Below are 13,341 nucleotides of genomic sequence, written 5' to 3'. Positions count from 1 at the left end.
TATCAACTTATGGGTGTTTGTGGATGCTTTCTAGTTGTTTTTCTTAGCCCCCTGTGTTTGCTTCTACTGGTATCGCCGTTTTGCTTTTGCCCTGTGTTTGCCCTCAGTTAAGGGTATAAGCGTAAAAGAGATAAATATGGGGGATCAGTGTTTTCAGAATTCGTAGCTGAGAAAGCGAAACGGCACGAAAACAAAAGGACCAGCAAGGGCGAAACGCTCGTCCACGCCGTAAAACGGAGCATTTTATCGAAAGCTAACGTGGCCACTTTTGTGGTGTCTGGTGCAACATCGGTAATTGAAGCTGATGTGTGTTCGCGCACAAACATGTCGGTACCTGTTTTCAGTGAGTTATCCAACAACTAACTCTCACAGGGCCCTGAGTGGATGAACAGAACTCGGAACTGGATGTTTTATGAAATTACTGACGCAAGCTGTAATAATCTCTGTCCTGACGAGGGCCGGATGCGGCTTAACACTTCCTGCAACCTTGAATTGCTGGCATCGAAGCTTCGCTAATGCGCATAAAATTAAACACCAGTGTCTCCTCGTATCACCATCAGGTCTATACATAACCAACGTGCGCAAAATTTCCTCTGCCTACTGAGTGGATCCCATTGTTTTCTGTTGCAGCAAAACAAATGGTGCCAAATAGCCCGGGTGCTAATGGGCCACCTTCCGCTGCTTCACCGCACCTTATTGGTTGCATCCAGAGTGCATCATCGGACTGCAAGCTGCTGTGTTGGCTTGCTCTTGATGCTTCGTAGGGTGTGTCCAGAGGTCAGAATTGCTTGGGTAAACTCTCTTTCTTTCTCGATTAGCCCCTAGTTTTCGCAGACTGTATAGGACACAATGAGACCTTAAGTCTTTTGAATTGTTGGCATGGGTTGCGCAGAAAAGAAAGGGTTGGTGTTTGCCGACGGTGTATTTCTTTACATTGGTCGCACATTCCATGCCACACAAAGGTCCGATCTTGAATCGGGCGCTAAATGGATTAGGCGTGATGCGAACTATGGTAGTGCACTCCTTCAAGTTTGCAAATTGCCTATCCTAAAAAAGGCCTGCGCAACCTCGTCATACACGCACAGGTAATGTATTATTTTATGACGCTTGATGGTATTTGCGTAACGCTTGCGTTACGTTTGCTCAAGATTACCGTCTGCCGGACCACCCAGGTAGTGTAACTCCGTGTGCGTGCGTATAGTGTACAGTCGGTTGCAGTTGGGGAAGGCTACCCCACTATACGAGCTGTCAAAATCGGTTTCGGGTAAGCTGCGAAGTGACGCGTTACGGAGTGTCTATTCTGCAGGTGAGGGCAAGATAGTGTTTGTTGGAAGTGCATCCCAAGTAAATTGAATTTATTCCACGTCAAATTCAATACCTTCTTCTCAATCAAAACAGGAATATTGCTCGTTCGCCTCTTGAAAGGACTCCCCAGCGGAGAACTTCGCTACGGAAAAGGATATCTCTCAGGGGTGTAGTTGCGGGTAGGGTTTTCAGTAAACAAACGATTTGCATAACAAATCGAATCGCACAAGCAGGTGGGTGCGCCTGTCTGTCTTGTCCTGTGGGCGTGCAGGTTACAAGGGGTAGTCGCGTGTGTTCGAGAAAAAAGGGGTCCTTACTACAGCAACAGCACACGAGTGTCTCGACTTTTCTGTGACGATTGACGTTTGGATGATTGTTTTCCGAAATAGACTAGATTGCATATATTTCCCGCGTGTTGCGTTGAGCTAGAATATGAATGAAATTCGAGACAACCTGTAGGAATGAGAGTTTTCGTATTTGCGTATTTGCTTTTTGATACAGCTGTGAGATGCGACGGTGAAACTAGCTCTACTTCTGGCACACTCGAAGATCACGAACGAAGGCGCTTTACTTCAACAAACCTAATCGGAACACAAATTAACACACTAACCCACCCTCGGGTAGCGCGATTTGGGAGCTCTCGAGCGTTGTATGTGTGTTTTTGGTAAAGTAAATAGAACTTTTTATACAGGATATTAAGTACCGCAGGACACGGCACAGCTCCGCGTGTTTGGTACACGCGCGCACTCGTCCCGGTAATGGTTCGCGGTAAATATCCGGAAATTGACTAATCATCGGTCACGATCTCGCATAGCTGTTTTATTTATGTGAAATAACAAAAAAAAACACACACACACACAAACGGACTCTACTTGACGTCGTGCTGGTTTGGTCGCTCGTGTATGTCCTTTCACCGAACCAGTTAGGGTGGGTAAGGTTTAGATTTTGCGTGTCCTTCTCTCGGGTGCTCGCGTTCACCCCGCGTGAGTGTGCCGCTCAGCGTGCAGCGTATGCTCACTTCGAGTGTTGGCCGCAAGGAGTCGAATGTCCTGCTGTGGGCCGGACACACGGGCGAGCCGGCTAGTTTTCACTCACCTGCAATACCGGAAAGGGGAAGCCGAGCGCGCGCGCGCTGGGAACGGTACGCCCGGACGACGCTCACGTCAATCATCACTCCATCAAAGTCATCAAATTCAATGTTTTTATGTCCGATTTTCTCGGCATGAGTTTTCCAGTAACAGCAACAACCAGCCTGTCGAGAAAAGAGGTTTAAAAAAACTACAATCAACATTAAACTAGGAACGAATTAGGGGTTTCATTTTTCAGCGATATTTTTTTTTTCTTACCGCGAACCTCTACAGAGGATTGGTGGAAAAGTGGAAACGAAATACGACCGACTTGTAGCACAGAAAGAGCAGACACCGATAACACGTTCACGTTGCACTTGGAGTATTCTAAAAAAACAGCCAAAAGTACAGCCAGCAGCAACAAAAGCACGCGCTAGTGAAAAACTAAACCATAATGAGGCGAATCGACGAAAAAAAACCAAACCCAATACAAAAAAAAATCTACTCAAACATCATGCTGGGAAAATGTGTGTCTTACAGCGATTCTCGATCCTGTCGTCTCATTGCTAAAAATGAGCCGCGAGCTCTTCTTGACCCTGTTCGTCAGTGCGTTCCCTGTTGGAAGTAATTTGATAGGTCATTTCCGGTTCGCGGAAGAATCCTGCGACGGTATATTTATTTTTATTTTTCCCAAAACCTATCGGCCCATTGTTTTCGCGGTGGCTAAAAGTGTGCCCGGCTGTGGTCCGGCATTTTTTTGCTTTCTACGTTCCATAAAAAAAAACAAATTCTAATTGCACTCCAATCATTGAGTTCTTTGATGCGGCTGTGCGTCCCGAGTTTCGGGTTCGCTCGGGCACGGTGTTGCTTGCTTTATTGAACGGTAATAAAGCGTGTGGGGAGAGTATTTTTTTGGTTCTGTTTCTTCCACTCTCGTGTTTTATTTTATACGTCTACCGTCAGGTTTAGGGACCGTCACACGAAAGTTCACACGATAGGGTACGTAGGATGACGGTGGTTGTGTGTATTTTTCAAGGAGAAGTTTTATGGTGTATTTTTCTTAGAGCGCTACTGCTGGCAGGACAAGTATCGTCAACAGTACTTTCTTTCCAGCTTTGAAAGAGCGCATACAAAGTCCTGAGAAATGGAACGGCATAAGGATCTACTTGGGAGTGAAATTAACGAAACAATAGTTGTGTGACCATCTGGAAGCCATTAGATTATTTTTTTGCCTTCTGGAGCACGGTCATTATTGAAGGTATTTGACGAGCGAAGGAAATCGACGTTTTTCTTTCTTTGTGAGCCAATGATGTTTGTTGTGCTATAAAAGATATCTCAAGTCTGGTTGAAGTGACTAAGGGCGTTTTAAAGTATCTTGAAGAAAGAATATTGCGCATTTAGAGCGCTTGTTGATGTAAAACTAATTGTCGATAGTTTAATATGCAATATGTGTTAATATGTGATAAGGGTGATATGTTTTCATTTATATTAAAATTTCATAAAAAATTGGGAACTTGACCGGGATGCTTAAACAAGCTGCTTACTTGATGATTTTTGTTGATTTTATACAACATTCCCATCGGTCCCGAGGTATCCGAACGTTCAACGACCAATTCCGCCATAGGTTCAAACATCGTACAAATCCCTCCTCCCTCACATACGCAAGAATGAATATTCTGCTATGCCTACTATAACAAGTCTCTGATAGACAATTACCATAGCGGTTCAGACATGCTTTGACGGACTACCTTTCTTCTTCTAAAAAGAAAACGAAGAATAATAAATACTTATTATTATGTTTTTATGCAAAGGCATTTGTTGTGCTGTTATACTGCAAGTGTTTTAGATACTGGAACCTGGACGCCTCAGCGGTCTTACATTATTTTGTTTAATGTAATTAATCACTTTATGAAAATCAGTTTTTGATACCCAAATAGACATTTTGACAAGATTATCATTGTTAAAAGTTTAGTTTAATGTCTACACTGAATGCCTCTTCAAAATTCTCAATAAATTTCATCGTTAGCGCCCTGACCAAAACCCGACACAATCTATTCCGTTAAAAGTGGCCATCACGCGAGGGCATCATTTTATTGTTTTCGATCAGCTAGCCCGATAGTGACACCACCAGCAACAACAGTAGCACCAGCAGTGCCTCACCACCCCTATCTTACACGTCCGCAGCCATTGCAGAACGCAGGACGAAGAAAACAGGATAACATAACGATTATCTCTACCGTTCACAGTCGATTTGTTAGCGCGCACTTCATCACCCTCGCGAGTCTCATTTAGAGGTATATACTTCAATTGAAAGTATTAATTAAGGCACCTACACACATAGACACACCCACACAACCACACCTGGTGCCTTAGAAGTACGCACTTGGTATTTCACTGGGTGAAGCGGCCGTGGGAAACAAATTCCCACCCTCTAGCCGAACCCATTATAAAGGAACGTTCGATCGCACTGTCAATACCCTCGTTTGCTTTTGTGTTGTGCGTTAAACTCTGATTAATTTGCTTCTCCCTCTTGACGGTAAGGCGAAGATGACGGTTATTTTGTTGTTGTTGTTATTGCTACGGTCTATCAAAACGCTGTTGCAAGGGAATGTATCCCCCCCATCACGAACGAATGAGTCATCCGAGTGCGCTGTCCTTGGACGCGATGGCGAAGCAAAGAAGCATTTCTTTTCGCCAGACGGCCAGATGGCGTAGCATTGCATTACCGTGGGGCGGTGCATAATTGCAATTGCCCGTGCCCACCTAACCACCTCGAAACGGGACACAGTATTGCCATATTTTAGCACATTCCAATTATGCTACTCACGACACCTGGGTACGGGTATTTCTATCGATGCACGCCGTGACCATGGTGCCGTGACCGGGATCCGTAGCAAGCTCTAAGATGCTCACGGTTCAGGTGTTGGGTGCCGTTTGTTATCGACAACAGTTATAGGACGAATATTAAAAGCAGAATAAAGGACGCTACTAAATGTCCTTCAAAACAGCACGGGACACGGGAGGCTTGTATTATTCCCCCGTTGCTTTTGTTCATGTTGCCCGTTGCATAGGCGATGGCGGGCGTGCGATTTGTTTCAGCCTGCACCGTACCGTTATGGATGTCCTTTATTGCGGAGATAATTGGCTGAAATCGCATCCTTGGGGCGCATGAAATCATCAAAGCGCGGCAACTAAATTACAATGTTATTAATTTTTGCATAATATCCGCGTTGCGGAACGCGCTCGCAACAGGATAAACGCGGGGCTGTCGCGAATGGAGCAAGAGCAAAAGCTACAACAACAAAAAAACACATCACAAACACTCTATGTTGGAAATTAGCAAGGATGGCATAGTGAAACACAAACGAAAGAGGAATAAAAAACAACGAAGAATTACAAGAAAAACTCTTTCGCATAGGACAACGGTTCAAAAAAGTATAGTACAGTTGGCGCGAACGATATGAATATTCATGAATCATCGCCTGCTGTCTGCTGCTCCCCATTACCTGATGCGCACTGAGGAGCAAAACAAAAACAAAAATGGGCGACACGCGAACAGGATCGCCGTGCGGATAGATTCACAATTTTCCGGTCGCGAATCCCTCCGATGGAAAATGGGCATGGAGGGGGAATGGACAATGAAAGGTGCGGCGAAGGGGAGATGTGTATTGTGCTTTGGAGCTGGAGCCGGACAGGATGCGCGTCTCGGTGCGACCATGCATGAGCAACGGCCTGTCCGTACCGGGAGCGGTGTGGCGTGTGCCACGCGCATCCAGTCAACCAGTTGGGAGGGCGGTTTGTGATTGATCGAGGGAACCAGCCGGGAAGGGTGAATGAGTGAGGTGGAAATGAGGGGGAGATTGTAGAGAAGCTGAAACAGTATGGCAGGCCGGCAGAAAGCGTAGTTCATTTGTGGTCAGTCAATCGTGGCCGAATTGTTCTTTATTAGTGTTTCAAAACCATACGCGCCTAAAGGTAGCCACTGCAGCTGACGAATACCAACATGGTGCAGGGGATCTCTACGAGCTACTACAATTGTTTGTAATTGAGTTGGTGTGACATACACAAACACATGAGGAGATATGATTTGCCTAACCGTATTGATGGAAAAGATCAATACTGCCATATAATAAACATGAAATAGCTTTCCTGATTCTATCTTTATGTCTTCATATGTTTATAACAGTCCCGTGGTATAGTCGTCAACTCACACGACGAAACAACATCCCCGTCGTGGGTCCAAATCTAGAATGGACCTCAATTATCTAAATGCTGCGAAATGCTACGAATAAGTCTCGAAAGTCTTTAAACGCCCACATGTCTGCCTAGGACGTTACGCCAAGTAGAAGAAGTCTACATATGCTAATTTAGAATACGGAGTTCCACGTAGTTTCATAACACCTCATTTCGCATCAGGGTCCATGAATCATCAGTACCATATCGCATCGTGCGTCGGAGTTATTCGAATTGATGTTAGCATATACGTATAAACACACAATCGCCGAAATACCGCACTATAAGTCTGCTTCGTGTGCGCACAGAATTTGTCAGCTCGCATTCTGTCCCTCCCACACGCAACGGACAAGCGTTTTGTTGATCTAACCTCTCGTACCAGAGTAATCGCTAGACCGCCGAACTGAGCGTCAGGTTGAGGTTATGGTGCCGCTAATCGGTTTGCTCTCCTTGCGTCTGCACACACAGACGCACAGCGGAGCGCACTTTGCGTAGGTAAATTGAGAAAATAATCAAATTATAGTGCCACTCCGGGATGTGCCGGTGTCGGTTTCGGCTGATTCGACCCATCTCTAGCGGGCGTACGTCATCGTCAGGTTACTACCCCCCTCCTTCCCCAATCGGGCCATGCGCCTGCATTTATGCACGCGAGCAAAATTGAAGCGAAATTGATATTCAAATTTTGGAATTGGAGTTCCTGCCGACGTCCCTGTGAACGGATGCCCGGGTAAGCTTCAAAAAGGGGTTAGAGTGCCAAAACGGGTTGAGTAAGGTTTTTGTTGGGCAGCGTTCTAAAGTGATTTGCTGCCACCTCCTATTCGGTCTGTTTTAATCCCACTCGTCCAATGAGGATGATGGGAACCTGAGGGGTCATCTCTTACTCTATGCATCTCCCCGGGCAACTCGCAACTATAGCGTGGTAATTAGGTGTAAAATATTTTTATTAGCCATCAGCTGTGCTCACACATCCGGGACACTCCGGCCCAGACTCCGCGACTCCCTAACATGCCTTTCTAACGGAGTTTGAGGTGAGTTTTATTAAAAGGGCACTCCTATCCCGCCCGAAGCCACTTACAGTTCGGCGAGTTTTTAGTTGGAAGTGTTTTCTTTAGCGAAATATTGTAGCAATTTTACCGCACGGATTCCGGCAAAGCAGAACTAGGAATGAAATGTTTACGAGCATGGCGGCATGGGAATTTCTAGCATGTTAAACGGGTAGCGAAATTGCCTCTTAGCGAACTCACTCTCGGACGCACCGGGTGGCTTTGCTTCACAAAGGAAGCCACTACAATGTACAGGCTCTATGGTGTAGTGTTAACCTGTCTGTTGTTTTTTGTTGCTGTTATAGTTGAAGCTCTTGTAACTCGTTCCATACAAGGGCGTCAGCAGAGCAACAAAACAGGGCATTTGAAATAGAAAATGAAACAATTTATCTCAGCCCTCCCTATCCTCCAACTTAGTCGAAGCTACCAACTGTGGCGAGCGAAACGAATGGGCGATCTCAGAAAAAGAGATGGCACTCGAAACTTTTCCAAACGATGTCCTACAGATGTTGACCATTGCACCACACCAGGGACATTGGTGGTACCTGTGGTGGAGACTGCAGCATCAGTATTGATTACAGTCGTTCGGCAAGCTTCGATTGCTGCCAGCTTCAAGATGCTTACATTTGCTGGCTAAGTTACCCTTGCCATATGCTTTCTGTGATGGGGAAGCGGTAGTGGGTAGGATACCGTTTCCGTTTTTCGGGAAAATAAAAGCCCTATCAATGTAGATTGGAATGGTTTTCCTTGCAACTCGTGTATGCTCTCGCACTCTGTACTACTCTCAACAATCTTGCCTTCGTATCCTCGTCACTTGCTCTAGTACGCTGGATTTGATGGTAGTTTACTTTACATTTTCCAGTCGAGCAAACCCTGGTACGCAACAAAGCAACCGACAAAAAGGATCCGCTGCAACCTGTGGGGCGCCACAAAGGAAGTCGAAACATACACCCGGTACAGCACCCGGTAGCCCGGAAGGAGCAGTGTACCTGTGGCATAAGCTACTCTCGTGTGTTGTGTGTGGGTCCGTTATTGACGGGATTCGATTGTACGGGATTTCTCGGTGCAAGTTGCCGCTGCCCAAGCTATACGACACAGCTTCCACCACCGGCATCACAAAGTGACGTTAAAGAATGAATTGTAAGTAGATTTTGCACATGAATGCATTTCCCATTTCGCTCACACACGCTTTGTCTTGCTGGGTTGACGTTTTATGCATATTGGAAAGAGAGCAGGAGGATATTTTTTGCTGCCTGACTATATTTACAACATCTCTTATTGCTGTGTGTGAAGCGCCAACCAAATAGTCGTTTCTGTTGGCAACTCATGGCTTTACTCTGTTTTGTAGTGTTTTTTTTGGTTTTGTTTCGTGCTCTTAGTTAGTCCCACTTCTTGAAGAGCACTCTCTTTTAGAGGTGTCCTACCGCGTCTAGTTCTAAGACAAGATAGAACATCCGTATGTATGAATGTCAATTGCATGCTCGCGCAAAAAAAAAAGAAAAAAAAAACAAAAACCAAAGAGCAAATACTCACACACACAATCAGAAAATGGGACGAAGTTTGACGTTTAGTATTTACCGAGTTCTAGTGGTGAAATGCCATGGGACCTAGAATGGTAGTTATACGAATAGTTTGCGATAGAAAGTGGTATCTCAAACATGGATAGTGCGAGAGGGAGAGAGAAGAGAGAGATAGAGAGAGATAGAGAGTGATAGAAAGATATCTCTGGCTAGAGAGGGAGAGATAAAAAGAAAGAGAGAGGTGTTACGACAGAATCTACAAATAAACTGGAAAAGGTACGGTTCTTATAATTAACATTTAATCAAGAAGTCACCTAAAAAGGTTAAGGCCTGTTACTAAGCCAAGTACACCTTGTTGAGTTATTTACCCATAAAGAAACAAGATTAAGAGCACGCATATGTTTGGAAACATACCTACATAACATATGTTAGTCAACATACAATACCTTGGCAAGTTCCTGTCTGGCAAACTATCTCCACGACGATTCCTTTCACTGTGCATGAAAACTTCCAATGTAATGCAAATTGTCTCCGAGATACATACTTCGGATTCCCTGGAACTCTCCTCATCGGTATGTGCGTACCAGAGTAAAAATCCTGCAATGAGCAGCACTTTTGCCCCTCCCCTCCAAGTTACCTTGTGCCGCATTCATTTTCCGAGTGATTGCAACCCGAGAGCTGAGATGATGGATCTCGGCATCTTGAGGGCCTCTTACGACTGCTACCGAAAATTACCTTTTTTCATTTGAATAAATTATGGTAAATATTATTTCTGCTTCCGTAAAGCCTTTCTATTCGTTCCGATAGCAAGCTGATGAGCTGGGGGGCAAGCAGTAACCTTCCTTTTGATCCTGTTCCACGATTGACGTATGTTGGATCAACAATTTGCTCCACATCCTGATGGGTATGTAGCATGGATGAGGCGTGACGGGTTCAGCTCACATGCTGTAGTTTGCTGAGTTGCCAAAGTACTGAGGACTTGGAGGAGGACGTGGAGCAGGATACCATTCCTTTTTCTCATCGTTCCACCCGAGTAGGCGCCCGCTCCGTCATTTGAACCGGTGGAATAATTCTACCATTTCATTTCCGGCTGCTCATTCATCATTTAGCTTTGTGCTTGACTTGCGGGACAAAGAAAAGAAATAACAGTTACAGGTAAGGTAAGGCTTCAAATTGGATAAATAGGATGATTTGTTTTACCCTCTTTTTGTCCAGGAATATCTCAGTGACTCCCTTCTTTGCATACACACATATAGCACTGCTTCGTGTTAGAAAATTACCGGAAGCACCGGTTGACGGATGATGGAATGGATGATTTATTTTGCTGACGAGTTGACAACATCTCGAGGGAGCTGTCTGTGTATCAGGTACCTTCAGATGAGAACCGTTTTGAGGATATGAATAGATTGCATCGCTGAATTCCACCTTGGTATACTTAATCTGCTGCTTTGAAATTGCAAAAGAAGCTTTTTTTCTTCCTACCATTTTCTGAAGAGTGCACAGACACTAAATAGCAAATTGAAAGGACGCGTCCTCGTCGGAGTCTTGCGTACGGTGTAACGCTATCTTATCACGTATCAGCGCCGTAATGACAGTAAGGTTTTGTTGTATCATACGGGTAACAAGAGAGCATGTGGTGCGTTAAGCTCCTAATTAGACGAGAATTATCGATGAACGGCAAGAGATGACCCGTTATTTCGCCCAAAACGATTTTATTGCGCGACTAATATCACCAAACCAATCGACACACTCATCGGTACAGCTACGCAAAGGTGCATCATAAAAAGCCAACGCTATTGCATGCCCTGTCTCGTGGCTCTCATTTTATTTGCTGTGGTTTGACGAGATAAATCTCGATTTAATTGTTGGGCGTAATGTTCCGTTACTGCTGAAAGGTTTGCCGGATTACACGGATCAAAGCAGGAACGCGAAGATAGAGCAAGAGAGAGACTGATAGCGATTGCATCATTAGGGCCGCATCATCAGGCACGGTGCTACATTTCGTCACCTTGGTAACGCGGTGAGTGACTTTGCGCTACTAATAAGATTGTCGATCGGGATAACAGGCTCGTACGAGCATTTCTTTCGTTCCCTCCCATTCATGCTTCATACCAACACACGCACATGGATGCGGAAAAAGATGTCAATACCGTATATGTGCGAGAAGAAGAGTGAGGTTAAGGCAACGATAATAATACCATCAAAGTGGACGAGGGCATCACATACGCGCCTGGGGAGCAACTGTCCGGCTTTGAAGCCTGCAAGGTATGCAACCCGATAAGCGTATCGTTTCCCAATTGGTTGGCAGGGGGTTTCGGTGCGGGGGCACGCGTTGCCTTGGTGTCTTTGATGGACGCGCGTCGTCTTGTAAGACGATACTAATTGACGATTGGAATGGATTCCCGGGCGCGTCGGGTCCGAAAACGTTGGCAGATCGATGTTACCAGGTAATGATGACAGCTCGACAACTCGAAATCGTACTCACAATTGCGTAGTTTTAGCGTACTCAACGGGTAGCGAAGAAGCAATCAATCAACATCTGCCAAAAGGCTGACGAGGTGGGCGAGCAAAGATAAGCAACCATCCCCTGCCTTTCGTCAGCGGCCAAAATGCTTCTGATAAAGGATTCGGAATCAATCAAATCAATTCACAAATCGTTTCGGCCTCTACGTGCGATGAACCGGCAGTAAATAGTTTTGTGAGTGTGATGAGTGTCTCGTGCAATCGCAATGCGCGTAGCGTTCCTTTTTTCGTTGGTAGACGACGAACCCAATGGCAACGAAACCACAAAGTGTAATTTCTTTAAAAGCCTCACCAACCATTTCATTTATCCCCGTTTTGGTATTTTTTTTACTTTTCTCTCTAGTACCCATCGGTACCAACCAGTGTATCTCTTGAGGTATGTTTTTTCTTCTTCCTCATTCTACCCACCATTCCACTTCTGCCTCCCAAAGCATCCCGGCTAGTAATGTTTGATTTACATTTCATCGACGAGCTACCCTTTGTGCAAAGAGGGAGGGATGGTAAAAAAGGACAATTATTTGCATGCGAGAAGGAAAATCCCGTAAAAAGGGGTCGCAACTTTTTGGGTTGTTTTCAGCTGAACTGCTGACTTGTACCTCGATCGAGTTAACAGGCTTTGTGGTTACGGTGGCATGCATGCGCGAGTAGGGTTTTGATTTGTTTTTTTTTTTCACAGTCGCAAACAAGGGTTTTTTCTAGCTTGGGAGAGAAGGATCTGCTTTCCTTTGATGTCCGAGCTACAATGCTGACCGTAGGCCATTCGGAAAGGGTTATGTTTGAAGAGGAATAGCGGAGCGTTTGCGTTGTTCATAAGCTGAGTGCAGTGGTTAGTAAGGTCGTTTAAACACTTAATTAATTATTTGGCGCTAGAATCACTTAATGCAGGAGTTGGAAACCGATTGAGCTCCAGGGATGATGAACCTAGGCATTGATCCGCCAGCGTGAAGTATCTCTTGACATAATTCATTGTTTTTTGTACAACACTTCTGGTGCACTCCCTCTTCTTCTATTTGGCGTAACGACCTACGCCTATACCGACTTATAAATGCTTTCGTGACTTTTTAATATCCCATAGACGGATACAGTAACTATACGAATAATGCTATCCAACGAGATCGCGCACAATAGCGTATTTCGATTTTTGCGTACAACGTTTGTAATACAGGTTCGAGGGCCGAAAAATACCCATACATAATTTTAAAATATGTATATTTTTTATTCAAAAATAGGTTTGTTTTAAACAAATTCGATGAAACATGCATTTAAAACATTTATGTATTGATCAAAAAGAGCATTCACTCTATCAAAATATTAAAATAACAAAAATGGAGAGGAATCGCGTGTATCGAGTACTGCGGATAATTACTGTAGTCAGTCCTTGGTAAGGTGGGACGGTCCATATAAGGTACATATATCAACTGGAATATTTTCCAAATCTCGTAAGATGGTAACTGATGTGCTATATTACATTCCAGTTGTATTTAATTGTTAAAAGTATCTCATCCTCCTGATATCCAAACTTGCATTTTATGACGTGCCTCAGGATCCTGCTTTTCATATTTTGCTATTTTTTAACGGTGGTCAAATTACAAAAACAACACATAAATTCCAACGGTCAGCCTAACAGCTCGCAGAAACATGGAAAACGAT

Source organism: Anopheles merus, chromosome X (genome assembly GCF_017562075.2).
Source record: "Anopheles merus strain MAF chromosome X, AmerM5.1, whole genome shotgun sequence".
Taxonomy (NCBI): Eukaryota; Metazoa; Arthropoda; class Insecta; order Diptera; family Culicidae; genus Anopheles; species Anopheles merus.
The sequence above is the reverse complement of the archived record's forward strand: the minus strand, read 5'-3'. Positions refer to the sequence as shown.